The sequence below is a fragment of the Zootoca vivipara genome, chromosome 13 (genome assembly GCF_965207765.1).
Source record: "Zootoca vivipara chromosome 13, rZooViv2.hap1.1, whole genome shotgun sequence".
In the NCBI taxonomy this organism is placed as follows: domain Eukaryota; kingdom Metazoa; phylum Chordata; class Lepidosauria; order Squamata; family Lacertidae; genus Zootoca; species Zootoca vivipara.
In genome coordinates, this window is record NC_142596.1 from 49,985,647 (window position 1) to 49,996,351 (window position 10,705).

Consider the following 10,705-nt stretch of genomic DNA (forward strand, 5'->3'; position numbering starts at 1 on the left):
GGGTAATGGCAGAACAAAATGTACAGCCGGTGAGAAGCAGTTGGCTTGGTGGGCAACAGGCTGTGCAGACTTGTGCTAGGATAATCCAGCTCTGACCTTTGCTCTTTGCGCAAGGGCTGATTGCTCACTGGTGACCCTCATTGCTCAGCCTCCTCAGCTAAAGGAACGCAGGTGGCAATGAGGTTGGGAATATTCACGGACATGCAATTTCAGCCTGTTAACCAGGCCTAAAGAAAAGAGCTTAGTAGACCTGGCTAAGAAACAAATGGGGTCTCAATTCACTACGTCATAGTCACAGTGCCTAGCGATGCCCTCTAGGCTTGGCAACCAGTGTGGCAGAACCAGCCATGCTGCCTTAAATCCACCTCTGGCAGCAGCTTCCCCTGTCATGGGAAAGGGTATCTTAGGTGGCATAGCTTGTAGGAAGTCTACAGTTTGGTTCCCAGCCTCTCCAGTCGGAAGACTACAGGGAGCTAGTCTCCATGGGCCCCCCGTCCCATTCTTAAATCACAAGTGAAAAATGCTGACAATCTGACAAGACTGCCCACAAGAGGAAGGAACAAGGGCTAGCTTAAATAAGAAGGTTAAGAAACAAAACATAAAACTCCATGTCAAGGAATGGTTGGATGATGATGAGTGTTGGGGGGCTCCAGCTGGAGAACCCCCTAGAGAAGCCTTGGAAGAAGAAGCCTCAGAGCCAGGGGAGTGGTAGTGGGGCACAGAAGAAAGGTCAGAGGAGGAAGGAGGGGCAGAATGGTGGGATGCTGAAGAAGCAACAGGCTTGAGTGACAGAGAAGAAGAGGCAGAAAGCACTGCAGATGCAGGACAGGCAGTTGAGGAGGAGGTGGGGACTGAGGCTGCAATGGATTCTCAGCAGCCTGCTAGTCCTACGGTATTCAGCTCCCCTCCTCCCTTGTCTCCAAGGGCCTGGAGGGTCTTCCATGTAGTGGAACAAGGAGCATAGAGGACACAAGGGCCCCCTCTCAGAGTTTAAGACCACTGAGAAAACAACTGGCCGGGGAGGAGACTTAGAGGGAAGTGGGAGGCACAGATTGTCAGTTCTGGCAACTGCTTTACTGGGGCCAGCCTTGCCTGTAGGTTTCTCTGTTTCTAATCTGTTTCCTTGAATAAAGAATCAACTTTTACTGCTCGTTTCTGCAGCCCTGACACTCCACTATATATGGGATCAAAAAGCAAATACTTTCTTAACTTTTCAAAACCAGTGAGCTGAAGCCTAGTTGTTTCACGTTCTAACCAGTAGCCCACTGCAATGCGCACAATATACACATTTTGAAGCATATAAGAGCACAGAGCTACATGGCTTTTACATCCTATTTTTATTTATTATTATTTATTTATTTATTTATTTATACATACCCCGCCCATCTGGCTGGGTTTCCCCGGCCACTCTGGGCGGCTTCCAACAAATACCCAAATACATTAAAATATCACAGATTAAAAACTTCCCTAAACAGGGCTGCCTTTAGATGTTTCCTAAATGTCAGGTAGTTGTTTATCTCCTTGACCTCTGATGGGAGGGCGTTCCACAGGGCGCGCGCCACTACTGAAAAGGCCCTCTGCCTCGTTCCCTGTAGCTTTGCTTCTCGCAGTGAGGGAACCGCCAGAAGGCCCTTGGTGCTGGATCTCAGTAAATAATACCAGCAAAATGGAAAACTGGCATGGATAGGTATTTCTTTTATGACAATCTGAAATTCAAACTTGAACCTACTTCAAGGTTCAGTAAGTCTTGTTTGTGAGCCCTCCATCGCCTTTTTAGGCATTTTATTTTGATTTCCCTTTTCTTTTTATCTTTCCAAAGGCAAGCTGTATAGAGTGTGAGATTGTGTTGGGCTGAATCTATCACCTGCACAGAAGACCCCTTGCTGCAGGCTGGCTGGCTGGCTGCCCCCCCCCCAATGCAGGCACCTGGGCTGAGGGCGCTTCGCCTGCACTACCCCCTGCCCAGCCTTCCCTGCAGCATGGCTTGAGTATAATTAAATAGGAAGCACTGTTATAAACTTTTAATTATGGTTTACCACGGCAATAATCCCTTAAAATCGGTCATTAGCACGCTTAAGAACTATTTTGTATGTGGCATATTCTAATGAGTTAGCGTAGTTAACGAGTGATTTGTTAGAGCTATAATCCTCTCCAAACACCACCTCAGGGTTGTTAACTAACAAACAGTGGCAGCTCGATACTCTGCCCTCCAAGAGCCAAACGGCAAAGCCAGGAGGCTTAATTGGAGAAGGAATCTGTAAACCGGATGTCTGGGAGGGCAGTGGCTACTCCTCCGGTGCCCCTGGCATTTAGATCAAGTCACAGCTTATCCCACGGTGGTGACACTTGGCTCCACGATGAATTATTTTATTTCAATCCCCACCTGGCAGCTGGAATGGAGTGGATATGACATAAATGTAAGTGTGGGTTTATATTAAATCCACACAGGAGAGACAGGGAAAGATGTTATCTGGAGATCGTTTATCAACCCCGCTTGCTCCCAAGTATCTGACAATAAAATTTTATTTTATTTTCTTCCTGCCCTCCCTTTCCCTTCCCATCTTTCTGAGACAAAAAAGTCCCAATCATCCCAGAAAGAGGAGCTGTCATTTAAAAGTACAAGTCAAAGGCAACTGTGTTAAAGAACATAATCAGTCTGGATAGCTCAGCTGGTTAGAGTGTGGTGGTGATAATGTAGCACCAAAGTTGCAGGTTCGATCCCCCTATGGGACAACTGCATAGTCCTGCTTTGCAGGGGGTTGGGCTAGATGATCCACAGGGTCCCTTCCAACACTGCATGGATTCAAAGTGTAAGGCTTCCCCCAAAGAATCCTGGGAAATATAGTTTACCAACCACAGAGATATAATTCCTAGCACCACAGTTCCCAGGATTCTTTGTGGAAGTCATGTGTTTTAAATGTGTGGTGCAAAATAGTAATGTACAATGGTGGTGCAGTGGGTGGAGCCAATCAGCTATTGGATCCTGCTGCCCATGCAAACATAAATCTACAACTGAGCTACTAGTATAGATCAGGGATCTACACTCAACTGGACAAAAGCTGTCAAGCAGAGCTGCAGAAAAACCGGGTCAAAGGCGACCAATTAATACTTGAATTTTACAGAAGTGGCATGAGTGCTTAGCAAAACAAGTCACGACAGCAAATGCAATTGCAGTTTGTTTTGTTGTTGTTGTTGTTGTTGTTGTTGTTGTTGTTGTTGTTGTTGTTGTTGTTAAACACCTGCAATTGCATTTGCTGCGGGATGTCAGAAACCTTTGGTGATTTAGTGCAAATCGCAGGTCATGGACGAAGAGTGTCAGAAGAGTCTGGCCACTGGATCAGTCCTAAGGATGATCTTGCTCGGCAGTCTGTTTATAGCGGCCAGCCAGATGCCTCTGGGAAGGCCACAAGCGGAGCATGAACACGACAGCCCCTCTCCCGATTGGTAATTGGTATTCAGCAATTGGTATTCAGAGACCTGGGCATAGCATATGGCCACTGTAACCAGCAGCCACCATGACAAGCGGGCCAACTTGCTCCATGCGGCGCAAGCTCTGGGTTCTCCTGCATGCAGCACCCCACTGGAACGAAAGAGGTCTCTGCATAGCTTGCGAGCTGATGCTTCTGGAGATGCCGGCAGCCAATCCAGTTGAGCTAACTGAGCAAAGTTTGGGAAGGGAGCGGGGAGTGGTGGCGTCGAGTCGCCTTCTCAGTCCCTGCAGGCAATCAGCTTGCTCCTTGAAGCATGAGAAGCAATTGCCCTTATTATTCCAAGCCTGCGTTGCAGCAAACGCCGCTAATGGTCATAAAATTACCCAGTCCTTATTTAAATCCAGCTCCCGTCTGCATCACGATGACCTCCGAGTGGGCTTTGGCAGCACGCCAGCAGTGGAGAAGCACAGAGGAGGAGTTTGTGGGACCTCGGAGCATGGAGGGAAGTGGCGGGTGGAGGTGCCGTGGGAGGGATCCCCAAACGCAAACAAGAGGCAGAGGGGGAGAAAAGGAAGAGCAAATCAAAACCAACATGAAGAGCGAGATTAATGAGGACTCAATCCATCCATCAGCCAGAAACTTCAAAAAGAAAGGTTGGAACAATAACAAGAATAAATAGCGATGTTAATAAACTGCACCCGGGCAATGAAGGAGTGAGGCACAAAACTAAGATGTGACTTCAGTCCTTTGTGGATCAGGAACAGAGGGACATTGACCCACATAAGGCAGCTTCCTGGCTCTTGATCAATCTAGCTGGGGCAGCAGCACTAAAGAGTTTGAGACAGGAGTCTTCCCCTGTCCTACCCAGAGGTGCTGGGTGCTGAACCTGGGACCTCCTGCTTGCAAAGCCAGATCTGGTTGGCCACTGCGGAAAACAGAATGCTAGGACTATGGCCAGATTCACACCATGCATTGAGAGCACTATGATGCCACTTCAAACAGTCTTGGCTTTACCAAAGGATTCTGGGAGCTACACTATAGTTCCAGAGCAGTTTAACAATCAATCCCTGGGGAGCTCCGAGAATTAAAGCTCTGTGAGGGGAAGAGGGACCACCTAACAATTCTCAGCTCCCTCAACAGGCTAAAGCTCCCAGAATTATTTGGGGGAGGCTATGGATGTGGCCTGGATAGGCCTTTGGTCTGATCCAGCAGCCAGGCTCTTCTTATGCTTCTCCAAGCAACCTCAATTGATGTCTCTTCCACACTTCTGTTTGTCCCGTGCCTGGACAGCATGGGTCTAATTGGGTTTCTGCTCATCCTGCACTTTTTGGCATGGATGCAAGCGTTTTTGCCTTCGTCCTGCGGTTCCCCCCTCCCCCCGAAACTTGCTCTTTGGTGATAGATCAGAACAAACAGCAATCTGCAGAAAACCCAATTGCCCTTTGTTCCGATGCAGTGCTAAAGATCGGGTTTTCCTGGGGGAAAGTGGCCCTGCAAACGGAGGTGTGGATAAGCCCTGAAACAAACAGAAGACACAGAGCAAACAGGATGGCTCCCTTGGGGCTCACAACTTCCAGGTGAGTCCTGCCTCCCGTGTGCCAGTTCTTTCTCACAGCACACAAAATGGCACCCCATCACTTTGCTTAGCGGTGATTCCAGTTCAGTTTACAAGTCCGTTTCAGGCATAAAACTCCCTCTAGATGCTGCCGTTGCGTCATTCCCCACCCTCTCCCCTTTGGGCAAGTAGAGTTAACAGGAAGGAATCTCCGCAGACAAAGATGTAAAAATGGCATAAAAGCCACTGAGCTCAATTGCAGATTTCCATAAATTTTGCAACAAGCTTCTGCTGCCCCATTAAAAAAACAGAAGGAATTTCAAGCTGACTCTGTATTAGCCCAGAAGGCTGTTGCTCAAGAAGGGAGAAATAAGATATTCATAGTATATTTTTAGATACTCGTGCTATGACAAGCTCAACATAAGCCACATAGTAACTTAAGATGGCTTTCTTTTGGGGCGGGGGGTTCCTAATAAAGCTGTTATATATATCAGGAAAAAAAAGCCCCTCTCACGGATTTGTTCCAGGAGCCTTTAGCTGCATATAAATATTGGGCATTTTTAAGTACTGTTTCAATTAAATCCCAATCTGCTACCAAAGGCCAGTTTGCCTAGAACCAAAGCTAGGCAAGTTGCCAGCCTTCCTTTCCAGCTAACTGCAGCCAGCTCACCTGCTTGCCTTGGAACCAAGAAAGGTTTCCATTTTGCAAGAGCAAAAGTACAGGGAAGTCTTGGAGCCACCTTATTATTATCATCATCATCATTATTATTATTATTAGTAGTAGTAGTATTCTGCCTTTCTGCCAAGTTGAGATACAAAGGGGCTTACAATACTTAAAAAACAACATAAATCAATATAAGTTGTTTATTCTAGCCAAAAGCCACGAGAAACTTGCAGCAACAGTAACACCTGAAAGCAGAAAGCAGACAGACCATACATCCATAATATGATCCCATAGCCATGATGGAAGAGAGGTGTTTGGACTAGAGTATCAGGGCTTGATTCAGATGCAGGTCAGCAAGGAAAGAAGCAGATCTCTGTTGTCAGTGAAGTTAACACTTTATTCAAGGGAACAAACATACAACTAGTGGTCTTGGCACACTTCCCAGTAGGTCTTACCTGTGGGATGTAATCCACTAAGAGCAGTCAAGTACAGCATTCCTTGTTTTCCTAGAGTGGACATGCAAGGGAATGTTTGGTCCAGCCAGTCAAAACTTCCTGTTTCTCCTGGCCTGGAGCATCCTTCCTTGCATGTGTCTAGTAGGTGGGCGTGACCTTTCCAGACCTGGTAAAAGGACAAGGCATGCTGCCTCTCTCTCTCTTTTCCATCTTCCTTTTGTCCTGAGAACTTCCTGGAATGAACTGCCGGCTGCCAGCCAAGCAGTCCCTCAGGTCATCTCCCTTATGGGGTAAACCTGTTTTTATATGTTTGTAACTTTAAGCTGGTGGCGCTGTGGTCTAAACCACTGAGCCTAGGGCTTGCCGATTGGAAGGTCAGCGGTTCAAATTCCCGCGACAGGGTGAGCTCCCGTTGCTCGGTCCCAGCTCCTGCCCACCTAGCAGTTCGAAAGCATGTCAAAGTGCAAGTAGATAAATAGGTACCGCTCCTGCGGGAAGGTAAACAGCGTTTCCATGTGCTGCTCTGGTTTGCCAGAAGCGGCTTTGTCATGCTGGCCACATGACCCAGAAGCTGTCTGTGGACAAATGCTGGCTCCCTCGGCCTATAGAGCGAGATGAACGCCACAAGCCCAGAGTCGTTCGTGACTGGACGTAACTGTCAGGGGTCCTTTACCTTTTTAACTTTAAGCCTGAAGCCTGCCTTCGGGAATCACGCTGTGCTCTGCCTGATTGTGAGTAAACTTTCTTTTTATTGCTTATGAATAAGACTGTGGACAATCCAGATTGCATTGTGTATTGTCTTCAGAAACTCACACGAGTTTGCAACTAGTTTTCTGCTGTTTAAAAGGGGAATGCACTCTGCTAAGTAAAGGGACCTGCGAGCACAAGCTAGGAAGGATATTAATAAACAATATATCCTCTCCTGCCATCCTGAACATTCCCATATTGCCTCTATGGAGAAGTTGCCAGGCCTGAGGTTCCAGCACTAAAGGTTCCTGCCTTTCACCCTTTCTAAGGGTCCTCAAATCTAGCAATCTCAAACTGTGCCTTTGACCTCTGAACTTCTCATTATTCTGCACCTTCTTGGAGACCAGGTAGGAGAGGAGCTTGTCACAGCAGGAGAGGGCAACTCCCTGGATTCTTCAGCAGTCTCTTGACCCAGCTCCTCTGCTTCTGTCTCCGAGTCTGAACTGCTCCCTGTCACAGGCTCTCCCTGCTCACTCGATCCTGTTGCACCTTCAGCATCCAGGACCTCCTTTCTCTCTTCTCTCTGACCTTGCTTCAGTGTCCCACCACCAATCCCCTGCCTCTGAGCCTCCCACCTCTGGGGTTTCTCTTGGGGGTTCACAGACTGGTGCCTCCCATCACTCTTCTTCATCCAGCCACTCCCTGACACAAAGAAACCAATGAACTCAAATCCAGCTTGATTTCAAATCAAACCTCTAAACCACCGCAGCAATTTAGAGTGATTTTATAGAGGACCACTCTGTATGTTATGAAGCTATTACTGTCACTCAAAAGAAATGGGATCATTTCTGTTGGGGTGTGCCTGTTTGCTTGTGTGAACAAATGTTTCAGAACGCAATCTCTTGGGTCTCCATATATGGGGCAGGCTAACAGATAATGAGCAATGTTTTCCACCTGAGGTTGCCACAAATACGAAGTCTGTCTGTGTACAGGACCTTCTTGTAGGAGTCATACAAAACTACAGTAGGCATCACTTGGAAATGTAACTCAATAGAAAGGACTCTGTGCATTCTTTATTTTTCCTTTGGTTTTCCTTTTCTTTCTCTCCTTTTAGTTTTTTATTCAGATTAGTTTCTTTTCTTTTATTGTATTATGAAAAAACTTTAATTGAATCTTATTTAAAAAGAAGTGCAATTCAATAAAGGCATTTCTTCAGGAAGCTGGTGAAAGTTTGGTCAGATAACTAGCTCTAAAATGCTCTGTTCTCAAGAGAACTTTTGGGAGAAATTTGGTGTTTCTAATTAGTTGCAGGTCTCTTCTGGATTCTGCCAGAAGAGCCAATCCCTTAGCTGACACTTATTCAAGGTTAAAGCCAAGCTCAGTTCTGGAAAACAGTAGCAGTCTGAAACATCTTGACAAGCTGCTTTCCAGAGTTGGCTGTCATCCAATTCCATATAGCAGAGAGCAGGAAAACTTTCAATAGGCATAGTAGCAATTTTTAAAATATACTTTAACTGAGCGCAGTCCACTCTTGCCTTAATTGTTGGCCATCCGGATTCTGTATGAAGAAGAGCTGCTGATATTTCTGATGGTAGAGCTTCCAGAAAAATAATAATCTGAACAGTTTCCAAAACTTTAATGGAGTTTGAATCTGACTTCCAGATTTCAACGCCGCAGAGCATTTGAGTAAGCACTTTGCTACCAAATATCTTTAGGCCAGGTTCATTAGCTGCCCTTCCTTATCTTAATAGAGCTTCACCAATGCCCCTATGGTTTTCTGTTTCACCACCTCCATTTGACACTTCCAAGAGAGGGTTTCATTAAAGAGTACAGCCAGGTATCTAAATGAGCAAGTTTGTTCAGCAGCCTGCTGATCCAAGCACCATCCTAGGACTGTCCGCTGAAAATCACCATCCTGTTCTTAAGAGTAATTTATAGATAGGCTTTCCTGTGTACAGTATGTAGTAATACCTCCAACAGATGTTTGCGGCCCGAGAGAGGGAGAGGGAGAGGGAGAGGGAGAGGGGAGCACTAAATCGTTTGCATGCATCAAGATTTCTGCTCCTAATTACTGCAGAGGGGGAGTTTGCATTGGCTAAATATGACACCAAATCATTAATATAAAAGTTAAAGAGAGTGGGAGCCAGAATGCAACCTTGCTTCACTTCTAGTGACATTTTAAAGCATCAGTCATACCACCATTTAAACCTACTCTGACTCTCATTTCTGTGTTGCTGTATTGGTTCTTGGATCAACAGCAGAGGTTTACGGTCAATGCTGGCAATTTGAAATGTCTCCCACCACAGTCTATTCCAATTAACAGTCGAAAGCAGCTGAAAGATCAATAAAGGCCACATAAAAAATTATCCTTAATGTTCTCAGTATATTTTCTTATAATGTTTCAGAGCAAAATTTTGATCAATGGAACTGTGTCCTCCTCTGAATCCCGCTTGTTCCTCATGGATAATGTTGTTACTTTGCAACTAGTCTGATAGATTTTGAAGGAGATACCGTGCTTATAGCTTTGAGGAGATGTCTAGCAAGCTAAGTGGCTGATAGTTTTGTGGATCATTCCTATCCCCTTTTATTATAAGTCAGGAAAATGATACAAATTTTCCATCGAGGGCATTTGGCCCCTGTTGTAAAAACATTATAAAATGCAAACTAGTTAAAAACACTATTTAAAACACATTCAAAATGCAGTTTGCGCTGAGAGTAGTCCCGTGATCAGCAGCACCTGTCTGAAGAAGAAGGTCTTAGTCTCTAACCTCTCTTGGGAGGGAATTCCACAATTCTTCTTTGGCGATCACTCGTAGCCAAGTTACATTGTCTTCCTTAAACACGGTTTTAACACAGAAAAGGGTCCCTCTCATGTCACCACCAACTGTACTTCTGATGTTGAAGGGACTGAGAGAAGGAGCTCACCTGAGGATCTTAGCACCCAGTCAGGTATTCTGGGCCCAAGCCATATGATTGTCATGGTCGGTCAGGTAATTACGCAAAGGGAGGCAGCTGCCTTAAGGCAGCTGGTTCAGAGTGTCACAGAAAGACAGCCAACAGTGAGGAGAGTTCTTTGTTATATTTTTACTCCCCAGGAAAGCCAGACATGAGATTTTCTGTTGTGGGTGGGTGGGTTCATTTGCTACCGGTATCCTCAGGCAGCAAAATGTCTTGTGCCAGCTCTAGCAGCTCTGACAGAGTCCAGCAATGGAAGCAAGATGTATTTCATGTTTTATTTTTATTCAAAAGAACCTAGAAGCCACTTAGTCAAACAGTGTGTTTAGAACAATTTAAAACAATATTAGGAAAGACTGCAGACTTTGGGAAAGGGAATGAGCAGTTTGGAAGGGGCCAGACTGATCTATGAGTCAAGCCAAGATTCAAAAGGACCAGCTCCTTAAAAACTCATTATTTCCAAACCTGCTCACCCCAGTTTTAAGACTCAGCAAGATCCCTGGAATCTGCCACCTTCTGGTCTCATGTCAGGGATTTAATTTGAGTCGGCAACTTTTTCTGGAGTACAGCTTTGCTGCTGGTGGACCCTTATCCTCCTCTTCCACCAAACAGATTCCAGGAAGCAACTGAGGCTTAAAATAATCAGTTGCCCTGGCTCCCAACCTGCAGATCAGCCAGCACTTTGGGTGGCTTCTCTGTCTACAAAACCATGTTGTGGCCTGACTCTGCAAATGGGCATTAAGCTCCATAGCAGAGCGTACTTCTGTAGCCAAAAACCTGGCTCTTAAACTTGTCCAGGCACAGCAGAGAAGCTACAAAAGGAAGTGTCTTCCTAAACATGGGAGGAAGGTTGGCCGTTTTGCCAGATTAAATTTGTTCCCTGTGCTGACCCCAAGAAGAGATGAAAAGTACAAAACAAGCTGGAATTAAAGGCTTTCTGCAATCTGTCCCCCATCCT